The sequence below is a fragment of the Mixophyes fleayi genome, chromosome 1, assembly GCF_038048845.1.
Source record: "Mixophyes fleayi isolate aMixFle1 chromosome 1, aMixFle1.hap1, whole genome shotgun sequence".
In the NCBI taxonomy this organism is placed as follows: domain Eukaryota; kingdom Metazoa; phylum Chordata; class Amphibia; order Anura; family Limnodynastidae; genus Mixophyes; species Mixophyes fleayi.
Genome location: NC_134402.1, coordinates 460,437,384 through 460,450,603, shown reverse-complemented (window position 1 = coordinate 460,450,603; position 13,220 = coordinate 460,437,384). Strand labels below are relative to the sequence as shown.

Sequence of the window (13,220 nt, the reverse complement as noted above, 5' to 3'; positions counted from 1 at the left end):
TCCTAATTACCTTGTGTAGTATTGAACATCACAGTAGGTGGGGGTGGGCAGTGAGTAGTGGGCCCTGGAGAGCAGAATGTAAATATGGTTTGAATTTTTATCTCTTCAAATAATAGTAAAATAACATGTAATAGAGACTGATAAAAAAAAAATCACTTACCGATAATGGAAGCGTTATGAACACACGTTGCTTCATATTGCCCTAAGTAACATACACAGAAAAATTATTGAGATAGATGGGAGCTGCGTGTTGTCTCCAGTTGTCAGGTACCAGGTCTACGGCGCCGTCTGGGGTGTCTCCTGCGCATGCGCAATGCAGTCTGCTAAAATGTCTATATGTGCAATGCTGGTTCTTTACTGCATGTTTACCATAGTGCTGCATGGACAAGCAGGGATTAACTCCTTGTGTATTTATCCTGATTCCACTTATTTACTATGTACACAAACCTGTATCTTGTGTTCAATAAACCAACGTTCTGGTTAAGAGACAACGTGAGGATTATCCTCCTTACTGACATCTGCTGACACCTGGTGCAATCTAATGGGAATCTGCCAATAAATATCAGTCTGCACCCGTGTGACCAGAGCAGAGAGATCATTATCATCTTATATCAATAACCAGAACACTGACAGTGATGGTTTATTAACTCCTTCCTGTGTGCGGCCTTTAAACAATGTTTATGGAGGATTTTGTGTAATGGTAGAAGTTGCTTTTGCCCAATGGGAGACGTTGGATGATGTAATATATGGAGCATGTGAACCAATGCACCTAATCCTCCAGATAATTGTAAAAAAGTGATCTCCACTGTCGGTGAAGATGTAAAGCGGAGGAGAGGGGGACGGATTAGCAGCGTTTCATGCTTTATGGAGGAGTCATTTCTGCTTCACTAAAACATCTCACCTTGCACCAGCTCAGCGCTGGAGGAGATTGGCTCTCGCTCTACACCGTTAATGTCACTCATCTTACCCCTTCTGTTTACATTTCAGTAGAAAAGATTCAAACACACAAAAGCGTCACATGTAATAGAGACAGTCCTGGGGGTAAATGTATCAAACCTTCTAAACATGAAAAGTGGAGATGTTGTCCATAGCAACTAGTCAGATTCTAGGTATCACTAATCTAGTACAGTCTAGAATATGTTACCTATAATCTGACTAGTTGCTATGGACAACACCTCCACTTTTCATGTTTAGAAGGTTTGATACATTTACCCCCAGGACTGTCTCTATTACATGTGACGCTTGTGTGTGTGTGAATCTTTTCTACTGAAATGTAAACAGAAGGGGTAAGATGAGCGACATTAGCGGTGTAGTCTCATGAGCTATATAGGGGACATGAATAAAGCTACACTGAGCAGTGTTTTAAGAGAAAAACATAAATGTTTATTTAATGAAGGGGGTGATACAACAGTCCTAAGGGAGGTCATGTGACATTTACACCCGGCCGTACATTTAGGATGCAGCAGTGTCTCCCAAGAACAATAAATAGACGCACACTGTGGTGTCCACTGGCAAAGGCTCGTGGGTGGTAATCAAAAGCCTTGTGTACTGTACATCCAGCGCACGTAGTAAATGGGATTAAGTAATGAGGAGGAGAATGTCAGGGTGATTAATTAAAATGTAATTGTAGAAAACAATAAGATATAGGGAACAGTGTGAGGCCCCAGCATGTTGTATATGTGTACACTGAATCATTGTTATTAACATGTTGTATAGTTGCTGATTTTAGAGTCTTCTTATTATTTTAGTACTTTTTAAATCACATCCATTTAAAATTATTCACAGGTTACTGATGTCATCCATTTAGTCTGCAATTTATTTCCATTTCTTATCCCCTCTGCATAATAAATGCTGTGTACTTACATGTGGCACCCAGGTAGATGGTGGAGATGAGCAGAGTAAATGCGATCACGGTGGGGACCAGGAACACAAACGATCTCCTGTCTGGAACAGTATAAAATACAGTTATATCACATACAGAGGATGTGACTCTTCTCTAGAACGTGGGAAGTTCATAGATACTGGGGATGTTCACTGATCCTGTGTTTTTGTCTTGATTTTATTTTTGGATCTGTATTATTTTGCAAAAATTGCTAAAGTCACAATATTTGTAATTTTTTCCCCTACATTATTATGAACCTCAATAACATTAATTTCCAGTCATTACCAGTTTTGACCACCTCACAGGTGACAATATTATTTTCATCCAGTTTTGACAAAAGACTGCAGCGAGCTGCCTGGATACTAAGTGACAGAGCAACGGCACAAACATGTCAGTTTAAAGCACATCTATCATTATCATTATCATCATCATCATCATTATCACTTATTTATATAGCGTCAGCAGATTCCGTAGCGCTTTACTATTGGGAACAAACAGTAATAAAACAATACTGGGTAATACATACATAGAGGTAAGATGTCCCTGCTCACAAGCATACAATCTATAGGACAATGGTTTGATACACAAGGGTAAGTGCTACATCATATTGAATATTTGTCCAGCTAGAATGGACAGTATTTAGTGGTCTGTATGCTCAGTCACACAACTATGTTGGTCAGAGACTTGTTGTCATGTGTTAGCTGTGTAGAGAGTGGTAATAGGGTAACCTAGGGAGATTAATATGGTGGTTGAGGAATATTATAAGCTTGTCTGAAGAGGTGGGTTTTCATTGAACGCTTGAAGGTTTGAAGACTAGAGGAAAGTCTTACTGTGCAAGGGAGTGAATTTCACAAAGTGGGTGCAGCCCAAAAAAAGTCCTGTAACCGAGAATGGGAGGATGTGATGAGAGTGGAGGAGAGACGTAGATCTTGTGCAGAACGGAGGTGTCCAGTTGGGAGATATTTTGAGACAAGTGAGGAGATGTATGTCGGTGCAATTTTTTTGACGGCCTTATATGTTAGTAGAAGAATTTTATATTGGATTGGTTGAAAAACAGGCAGCCAATGTAGATACTGATAGAGTGACTCAGCAGATGTAAAACAATTTGCAAGAAAAATCAATCTAGCCGCTACGTGCAAAATAGATTGTAGGGGCTCGAATCTGATTTTGGGAAGACCAGTAAGGAGGGAACTGCAATAGTCAATGCAGGAGATGATGAGTGCAGGAATTAGACTTTTTGCAGTGTCTTGTGTGAGATATGTGTGTATTCTGGAAATGTTTTTTAGATAATGTATGCAGCATGATATAAATATAGAGTTCATGTGGGGAACAAAGGATAGTTGTGAGTTAAGGATTACACCTAGGCAGCGAGCTTGCGGGGTGGGATTTATGGTCATGTTATCAACAGAAATGTCAGACAGGAAGCTTCTATTGTTGGATGGGAATATTATTAATTCTGTTTTTGAAAGATTGAGTTTAAGTTGGCGAGAAGACATCCAAGATGGACTATATGACCGGTAGTTATACAGATGTTGGGCACTCATCAGCACTGTGGTCACAGATGGGAATAAGCACAGTAGTGACTGTGGGTACACACAGAGGGGCCTTATTTAGAGGTGAACATTGCGATGCAGCCAAACGTAGATAATAAAACTGCATCTGAACACTATGTTTTTAACTTTATATTTTGAATTTTAAGCATCTTAAGATACATGGAACTTCAAATCCAGGGTATATAGATATGGCCGTACCACATTCATCATTATCATCTTGAGGAATCCTTAAATTAAATACATAAAACAGTGCCCCCCTTCTAAAAAATTAATAAGAAGTGCTATAAACTGGGACATGTTACCACTAAACAGGGGGATTACCAGCACGGGGTCCTCCTGACATACTTTAAAAACAGTCCCAGCCAATTCAGCTATCATCATCATCCTTTATTTATATAGCGCCACTAATTCCGCAGCGCTGTACAGAGAACTCATTCACATCAGTCCCTGCCCCATTGGAGCTTACAGTCTAAATTCCCTAACACACACACACACACACACACAGACACACAGACAGAGAGGGAGACAGACAGACAGCGAGAGAGAGACTAGGGTCAATTTTGATAGCAGCCAATTAACCTACCAGTATGTTTTTGGAGTGTGGGAGGAAACCGGAGCACCCGGGGGAAACCCACGCAAACACGGGGAGAACATACAAACTCCACACAGATAAGGCCATGGTTGGGAATCGAACTCATGACCCCAGTGCTGTGAGGCAGAAGTGCTAACCACTAGGCCACTGTGCTGCCATACCTACTTCTACCATCAATATCTCTTTGCTTCCTTTATCTTCACTGTCCATCTGCACTTTCTACCTTTTTTCCTTCACAGTCCTTGACTTTGTCACCTATTTAAATACACCTTGTGCCAAATCTCGCTCCTCATCCACCTTCTCCTACACTCCTCAAGCCACCCTCGGATTATTCTCCCACATAAATGAGGATTCTTCCCTCATCATAAACAACGACATACCTGATTACTGCAACCTCTTCCTATCTGACATCCCCCTCACACATCTCTCCCTGCTACTATCCATCCTAAATGCCACATCACGACCAGTGTCGGACTGGGGCATGAAGGGCCGACTGGGGGACTGCAACACTAGGGGCCCACCAGAGGGGGTGTGGTCAGCCATCATAGAGGCGGGACCTGACACTAGAGGGGGAGTGGTCAGTCCCCGAAGGACAGCTAGCACCTTAGTGTAGTATATAAAGCATACAGTGTGTGTATAAAGAATACACAGTCTTGACCTGCCCCTTAGATTGGACAGACCAGTCACCAAAAATTAGGATTGTCCCACTAGACCAGGTTTGGCTAACCTGTGGTACTCCAGGTGTTGTGAAACTACAAGCCCCAGCATGTTTTGCCAATATATAGCAGCTTATTGCTGTAAGGGTATGCTGGGACTTGTAGTTTCACAACACCTGGAGTACCACAGGTTAGCCAAGCCTGCAGTAGACTCCGAACATTTGACAGACTGTCCTACCTGTTGTTGTCACTTTTACCACCTGTGGCTGCTGGTTTCTTTAGTTGCGGCTTGTCTGGGTCCTGGAATGTTGAGGGCCCTATTTGGAAAAAATAATGGGTACATTTAGAAACGCCAACCATCCCTGCCATTAAATCAACAGCACCCACATTTAATAATTAGGCCTATCTCCAGCCTCAACATTAAAGTAATAGTGCTCACATTTTAGAAATAGATCTATTTCCCTCCAACCAACCCCAACATTAAATTAATAGTATTCCCATTTAATAAATAAACCTATTACCCTCCCTCCAAACAGTCCCAGAAATAAATTAATAGCATTTACATTTAATACATCCATTTCCCACGACCATTCCTAGCATTAAATAATTAATATTCACATTTAATAGATAGCCCTCCTCCCCACACTCAGCCCCACATTCAATTAATGTCCCAAACCACCTCAGCATTATTTATTGTCTTGCATTCTATTTGGTTAATAGAATAAATCCCAGGCGCAGGTGTTATATGTAAGTAAGATGGACAATAATATTAATATTTGAGCAATAGAGTGCTAAAGCTGCTAGAACTTAATCTTGACACAAATAGTGGACATAAACCACAGCAAATAGTCATATATTAGCTTTGATTTCTCTACAGTGAGTTACACTAATGGAAGAAAATGTCAAATCTAAAGACAATAAGCATTATCACAAATACCTGATACTTGTCATTAACATTCAATGGTATTAACATTTAGATGGCGTATTGAAAAGTTTTAATTAAACAACAGCTTTGCTTTAAATGTTACCAGGACACAGTAAAGGAGAGAAACTGCTCAGTGCATTATCTGGGGTGTATTGGAGGGGCTATGGACTTTAATGTCATTTCTATAAATCAGATTTGCATCTGTTCACCAAAAATAAAACTCTCCCAACAGCAAATTCTGCCTGGGGGACACATAGTGCAGATTCACAGCCTCCCACATGGGTGAAAGTGTGAGGGATGGATGCTGCATAGGAGCTCAATTACTTACTTCCCATACAAAAAAAAAAACCTGCTGGCTGGCTTGGGAGCGGGCATTCACTTACCTTTCTCCTCTGTCTGTGGAAAACTCCGGCATCCTGCTCCTCTGTGCGGCCACGGCAAGATGAACCCTGTTGAAAGTGAAAAACACTACAGCGCAGGTGCAGAGAGACGTCTCTCTGCACCTGCGCGGTACTAAAAATGCAATATGGAATCGCGCTCTCCACCCAGGGTTTGCAAGAGCTGCACCTGCTAAGGGTATCCCTCCATTTAATTAAAATACCAATAAAATACAATGTCAACCAGACTTTTCATAGCTTTTGTGGTGGAAAAGTAAAAGGGAGTATGGGAGTGAGCAGAAAGGGTGGTTTGAAGCCCAGGGGGTAAAAAATGAACAGTTGAGGAATTGCTGTAAGATAAAATAAATTTAAGAGGTCAAAGGCAAGTGGATATTATTGTGAATTATCCAGGGTTCCCAGGTCTTGCAGAGGGATTTTTCTGAGTTGTTTACATTTTTTTTTACATTAAAAATGATTTATTTGATGCAAATATATTTATGAATGATCCTCTTAGCAGATAAGTAAATTATATACCAGAGTATATATATATCCCTTTTAATGCACTATAAATGTGTCCCACAGCCTGAAAATCATACTGAATACTCTAATCCTTTCTTTGTCCCTGTGGTTTGGCCAGTGTGAGCTGTGCACGCATGTGTCTACCCTAACAGTCATTTTAAGCTGTGAAAGGCTTTTTGCCCTGTCATCCAACAGATTATAGATTATAGCGTAGACCCTGTAGAGTATAATCAATACCATTTTACTGGGTGTCATTGTTTAGTATGTTGACAGACAATTTTTATAAGCAATCTTAGAGCATTGCATTGAGAAGGAAACTATTACTACAGCCTATATGCCTGCTGTTTTCACAACTCCGTGTAACTATTTCGCTAATGTCATCTGGTGGTAAATCAGACTAATGCTCCGTGCATTAAAGTTGGTAATAATACTTGCGGTTTGATGTAGAGGGAAATGAGTCCAGATCCTGCCAGATAATTCCAAATGCAATGTTCCAAATCATAAATGGCAGCAGTCCAAGGGGAAGGGTAGATGGGGCAGCAGCCGGTGATCACACCGCTACTGTTAGAGACTGATGGTGCGTTCCACCTGTGGAGTGCAGACGCACTTCCGGTATAGACGTCACTTACGGTTAGTGCTATTGGCCAATAGAACTGTAATGGGTGGAGTCCCAACACGTTTCGTCTTGCTACGGACTTTCTCAAAGGCTAAGGTGCGGTAGTGTTTGTTAAGTGTCGTCGCCGCTGCCATCGCAAGTGAGGTCTTCTCCGTAAGCTCCGCCCTAACAGCGGAGGGGGCGGATCTTCAACGAGGCCGGGCCTACCGGTGATTAGACCGGCTGCCCAGCAGGCCAATCCGACGCTGATCACGACTGATCTACCAGTCTCACCAGTCCACACAAATCACACCGCTCTGCAAATCCCTACACTGGCTTCCTACTTCTTCCAGAATAGCACTCATATTACTTATTCTCACTTACAAAGCCCTCAACTCCTTCATATATCTAAAGCTTCACCTTAAACACTCTCCTGAGGATATACTAAGGTAAAGTAAGGGATACAATTACTTTTTTTTTGTGATTTTGTAGTTTACCACAAACAACATATTGCCGAATGCTTAAACAAAGAATTTGTGAGCACTTGACACAATAAACTCTACACAGATACCAATAAACTGTATAAACATGTTAAAGTGCCTTCCATGTTCTGGAATACATTTATAAAACTAAAACCCTGCGCACTTAAGGAAATGTGATATATTATTGTTTCATATAAAAATAGATTTCAATTGACCAGTTGTTAAGGGCGCTCTCTCTGTAGTATAAGTAATAAACATGCAAACAAAAGACAAGAGAGAAATACTACTTATGTGAGTCTCTCCGTGATTGACAAGTGGGTATAGAGGGAAGGAAATCTCAAGAAGAAATGGTTCTGGCATCCAATGGGGGATGAAAAATACACTCACACTAGAATAAAAAATAACTTTTATTGTTCATATGAAAATAAATGATTAAAAGTGAAATATAAATAAGTGAGACCTGTAGGGAAAGTGAGATCTAATGTGTAGTTGCTGTGATAAGTCTTAGGGCTAGATTTACCAAGAATCCAGTTTGATGGCGGTTTGAAACCGCCATCCATCGCTGGCGGTTTAGTGGTCCAAACCACCGCAAACCTCCGCAATGACTTCAATTTAAAATTACTGGTGATGTTTGGCAGATTGAAAAAGCTAAACCGCCGGCGATTTGGATGAAAACGCCACCAAAAGACAGGACAGGACAGTTTTATTACCTGCTTCAGGATAGCTGCTGTTTGAACTATTTTGCCATTCAGAACATAAGAGAAGCTCCACTGACATTTAAATTAGGTTGGTAATCATTATTTATTGATAAAGGGGCAAAATTAATTAAATAATAACTTATGAGGGGGAAAAAAATGTCATTATATTAAGGGGATAAAATCATTTAAATTATTATATTATTTGGACAATATGTAATGACAAGTTGTGCAATATAAAATATTATATCCACCATTAACAATCAGTTAATAATATTATATATTCACATTACCCACATAATATAATAATAGTGTCCCTTTAAAAAAATATATATAAAAAAAAAAAAATCCCCATAAGATAATATTAAATTCATTTTGTCCCTTTATCAATAAATAATGATTTTCCAGATATTTTAAATGTCAATGGTGCTTTCTCTTGTGTTCTGAATGGCAAAATAGATCAAGCAGCAGTCTGAGCTATCTCGCCACTCACAAGCACCTCTTTTATTTTGGGCGTTTGGATGGCTGTTTTGCGGCGTTTTTGAAAACCCCAACTTAGTATATCCGGCTGTTTGTATGGTCATCATTGTTAAAATCGGGATAACGGTTTGTAAAGTGGTGGTTTTGAAAATGTCTTTTCTGGCCATTTTGACGGCGGTTTGGGCTTTAGTACATCCGACGGTTTCAAAACAGCCGGTAAAATAACCGAAAAGTGGCGGTTTGAGTAAAACGCTCTTTCGTAAATCTAGCGCTGAGTATGTAATATGGTCGTTATCTACACAGTTATTTAGTCACATTTATTGTTCTCACCAAAAATTTGCTCCAAATATTAACCCATCACAGGGTTTATTAAGATAAAAGGACCAAACAGATGCAATTCAGCTCTATCACATGTTAGCTGTGAGCTACAATAGCAAGTAATTGTCTCCCTGCAGTTACCTTTGTTTAATAACAGACATTATGTATCAGCTTATTTAAGTAACTTCTGCCAATAATTGTTGCTAGATAAAGATTGCAGACGCCTGTCTACACTAGTAACAATTTATATAACATTATAGAAATAATGCTACCTGCTGTAATAATAAATAGCAGACTCCTATCCCTTATATATGTAACATATAGACCTATGTCTGATTGCTCAATACTTGTATGAATACTGCTGATGCTCTATTTATGTTTAAGTGTAATACCTATAATATTGTACACCTAGATGTATAAATATATAGTACCAGATGCAGGGAGGAAAATTCCTCTAAAAGTTATTTATACAGACCATTCTTAAAGCACTGTTATATAGCAGCAGCGTATGTGACGAAGCCTTAATTGACCCCAATAAGTAAATTGTTGTGGTAATCAATGGCACACGCCACTTAAACAACAGATAACATTATCTTGTAACACAGAAGTTATTTACTAATGAATAAGATGTTAGTAACGTGACAAGGAGATGTTTTTATTGAGCTGCTACAATCATCATCAGCAGCTATTTATATAGCGCTACTAATTCAGTACAGAGAACACACTCACATTAGTCCCTACAGGTATTATTATTATCATTTATTTGTTAGGCGCCACAAGGTTTCCGTGGCGCCGTACACCATAGAAACAGTAGACTATACAGGGTGAAACAGTACAGAACAATAAACACAAAGTACCAGTACTTCAGAAACTCCCGGGCAGACATATGAAGTAAAGACGGAGCAGAAGAATAGGTATGGAGACAGGAGGGGAGAGGGGCAGACAAGGTGTGAGGTAGTGCCTCACACCTTGTCTGCTCAGCTCCTCCCATTAGAAGGAGACCTCAGATGACAAGCTCCCCCGCTCCATCAGAACTTCCCCTAATCTGTCCTCTTTCAAACGAACATTAAAAACCCACCTTTTCCTTAAAGCCTTCCAGTCTCATGCCTAAACTCCCACCGGTCGGCTACCTCTCTTTCTCATCCCTTCTTCCCTTCTCCCCTTTCCTCCCGTCTCTCTGTCTCATCCATGTGTCTGTCTGTCTTCCCCTCCCTTTAGATTGTTCGCTCCTTTGAGCAGGGCTCTCCTACCTCCTATTTCCATCACTTTAGCTGCGCTCTCCAGCTACTCAGTTCACCTCCTCTCGGTCCCTCTGCCCTCTGTCTCCTCTCGCTTCTCTCCGCTCCCCTCAGTGACTCTCAACCTGTCATCCGTGCCCACCCTCTTGGGCCATAGTTAGCTGCCTATACTCACTTTTCCCCTCCCTCTCTCTCTTTCATGCTGTGCCTGAGCCCCCAGAGTTATAGTGCTTACTGTTACTTGTACTGTGCTGTTTCACCTTGTACTGTGCCATTGTTTGTCCCTGTACGGCGCTACGGATACTTTGTGGCGCCCTATAAATAAAAATGAATAATAATAATAATAATAATAATAATGACATTCATGACGCACTGATACATACTCGTACCTGCATATTGTACATACTTTTCCCTTCTTCCAGCATTTACACCATCTGTGCTTTCCTGGGTAATAGCAGATTTTGTCTCCTTCTTTGATGGTTTTTGGAATTTCTTGACAGCTGAGTATGTGGAGGTCTTATCTTCACTCTGCGGAGTCACTGAAACAGCAGCACAGTGGGTGTCAGTAGAACCACAAGTCCTATCACATGACTTTGATATCGTCCCAAACAAGGCCAAGCTCTACCCTTTCCTTAATTACTTGCCCCACTTTCTTGTTTCTTGCCTGCTTACACCTACATTACTCCACAGTCTATACAAGCTGGAATTACCCTCACTCCTGCTTATCACCTTCTTGGGCCTCGTTCTCACCTCCTTCCCCTGGCTGCTGGCAACATCTCCCCAACAATAACAGAGTTCACCGGCATACTTGGATGACATAACCATTGTCAGCCAGACCTGGCGTAAGTATGTACTTATATCCCAGAGGGAGGTGGATCAGATACAGTGTGTGACAGAGGAGAGCCGGGAGAGTCTGATAATGTGATGGGGCTTCCAGCAGCCTGTACATTATAATTATGTGACATAATAATAGTCCCCACCTTCCAGCAACCTGTACATTATAATTATGTGACATAATAATAGTCTCCACCTTCCAGCAACCTGTACATTATAATTATGTGACATAATAACAAACTCCACCTTTCTGTTTCTTGTCATTGGATTTTCCTTTCTTCTTTCCTGGTGTTTTGCTAACAGCCGCATATGTAACTGTGACGTCCTCACTCTGCGGAGAGACTGGAATAACAGAGCAGAGGTGAGTGACAGCTGTACTGACAAGTAATATACCTAGATATCAGACAGGAAATTATTACTCTGACATTATGGGCCGGATACATGAAAGTGGTGTAATAATATCCTCACTAACTGTCTCTCTCTCTCACTCTCTCTCCCTTTTCACTCTCTTTCTCTATCTCTCTTTGTCTCTTTCTCTACTCCCAGCTGTCTTTCTGTGTCTCTCTTGTAACTATTAGAATGTATTTATAAATAATACAAGTAATACTAAACCCATCATATATAATTAGAGACATCAGGACCCCACTATCTGCCGGATGTGACCATCGCTCTGCTGTCTATATCTATATCAGGAAACAGGGACAACAAGTTCTCCCAGAACAGGGACCCGGCTTTGTTTCTCCAGGTTTGTATAGTTACTGGCACTGTCTATATCTGTCCCTTGTGTGGCAGAAATACTGTCAAGTAGACGGTTTTATTAAATTGTTACATTAGTATAAATGCTAAACGTGTCTTATGGACAATATGCTGAGAGGTCCCTCTGTAAAAAAACAAAAATGGATAAAAAAAATTACATATTAGGATTTTTAGGTAAAGTGGGATTCGTATAATTTAGTGCTTTATTTTTAGTTCGATATTTATTTGCAAAATATATAAATTCCTGGAAAATAATATGCCCAAGAAGTGGGTAACGCTGCCACGTGTGGTATTACTGTGCAGAACTGGGGAGAGAGCTGGGGGCAGCTCGAGTAACAAACTGGACACTGTCAGACACCTTCCTGCGTATAAACTGCAACGATACATATACTGTGCGGTACAACTGTTGTATAAAAACTGGGTCATTTCACTGAGTGTGTATCTATCAGTCTATTCAAGTAAATTAATTTATGACTCTGTTTAGGAGAATATTATCCATGGTTGTGAATTCTCAAGGGTGATTATTGTCAGGATACCAGGATGTTAGAGCCAGAGATCACTAGTTAACTCTGTCACCTTAGGGCAATAACTAATACTATGGCAAAAAACTTTAAATAATCACCAGCACCTTCATCAAACTTTAAATAACCCCCAAGGTATACCAGGGTCAATATTGCAATAAACTTTAGCTAAATCAATAGAAATTACTTCACCGGATCAAGTTGTAAAGTTCCCAGGCCAAGTTGTAGTTTTGAAAGTTGTCCTGATGTAATTACCAGGACATCTGCATGAAGGGCACACACTGCACTGAGAGTTCACCGTTGTCCCGGCCAAGTTGTAAAATCCTATGGGGTAACATTTAGTTTTCCTGTCAAGCTGTCTGTCCCATAGACTTCTGTTAGAAGCTCCTGATATTTGCGTCTTGCTGGTCCCGGTCACTTGGCTTTAAGCTCCCTATCACCCCAATCACCCTACTCCAGTAGTCACATCAGGAGGGCAGGCTCACGAGCAGCTCCCATTGTAGCAGAGTTTTCCCCAATGCAGGAAGTCCAGCCCAAGATGCAGCTAGGATGAAGATATGTGACTGTTCTCTGTAATCTGCACTCGCAATTATCACAGGCCGAGCCCACATTCGGGTCCAGGCACTCTCGGCACTGAGCACCGCATCCGTCCATTGGCAGCGGCCAGCTTGGATTTGGGTCTGCGCATGTGAAGACCTGATATTCTTTTAAAGCCTCCTCTTCTTTACTATTGGTGCCTTTCTCATTAGCAGGTATTTAAGGCACCTGAACCTGCAGTCAGGAGCCTGTTCTTTGTG

The 13,220-nt window shown here is 40.8% G+C and overlaps 1 long non-coding RNA gene across 1 annotated transcript; it reads right to left on the bottom strand.

The window, feature by feature from the left end:
- Positions 1-10,706: 10,706 nt before the first annotated feature.
- Positions 10,707-13,005, bottom strand: LOC142110298 (uncharacterized). The gene is made up of 3 exons (XR_012680508.1): positions 12,616-13,005; positions 11,393-11,488; positions 10,707-10,851 (listed from the first exon to the last, which is right to left on the bottom strand). It is a non-coding gene; the product is annotated as an uncharacterized LOC142110298 (long non-coding RNA).
- Positions 13,006-13,220: the final 215 nt, after the last annotated feature.